Consider the following 790-nt stretch of genomic DNA (forward strand, 5'->3'; position numbering starts at 1 on the left):
GTTCATGCTGTTAGCTGGTCATTGTCGAGCGCTGCCCGTGACAGGCGTTTTGCCAAGCCTTGGAGTTACTGAAAGAACAAGTCCCTGGCCTCTCGGGGCCCATTGCCGGTTGAAACACATCCCACCTCCTCTTCCAGTCCTAGAGGCCGCCTCCTCCGGAAAGCCGGCCTTGATTGCTCCTCCTGCAGGACGCGGTTCCCTCCTTTGAGACCCTGCAGACCCTCGTGTGCTCACACCTGGACTCAGCCGGCAGCTCTTTAAAGGGTCAGGCAGATGGAGATTCGAAGCCAGCCCAGCCCCGGCGACTGCGCTGCGGACGGCCAGAGGCCATCCTTTGAGAAACGCCCGAGAGGTCAGGGATTCTTACCCTGACCTCTGCATACCCTGAGAGAAAACGAACGTGGCAGCCTGCGTCTGCTCGTCTATGTCTTTCATGTTTGCCAACCTAAGGGTCGGGAAGACCCTAGGGGTCGAGGAGACCCGGCTGCACAGACCATCACGTCCATGCCCTCCCAGGCCCCAGTCCAGCGGGAAGAAAACGAGGGCGTTCAGCCTGGCGGTGCATTCACTTCTTAGGAGAAGACATCCCCCAGCCCCACCCAGCACACACATGTCAGGGACCAGCCACTAGGAACCGCTCCCTGAGCGAATGAAGGCATCCCCGTAGCCACGTGCCTGGCACATCACAAGCACTCAAAACGTGGCTGCCACCTTTCGAAATTACATGCCCAAAACTTTATGAGACCCTCACAACACGCTTGTGAGACAGACAAAAGCGTCTGAATGCCGC

This window comes from Mandrillus leucophaeus, unplaced genomic scaffold, assembly GCF_000951045.1.
Source record: "Mandrillus leucophaeus isolate KB7577 unplaced genomic scaffold, Mleu.le_1.0 Scaffold10, whole genome shotgun sequence".
Taxonomy (NCBI): Eukaryota; Metazoa; Chordata; class Mammalia; order Primates; family Cercopithecidae; genus Mandrillus; species Mandrillus leucophaeus.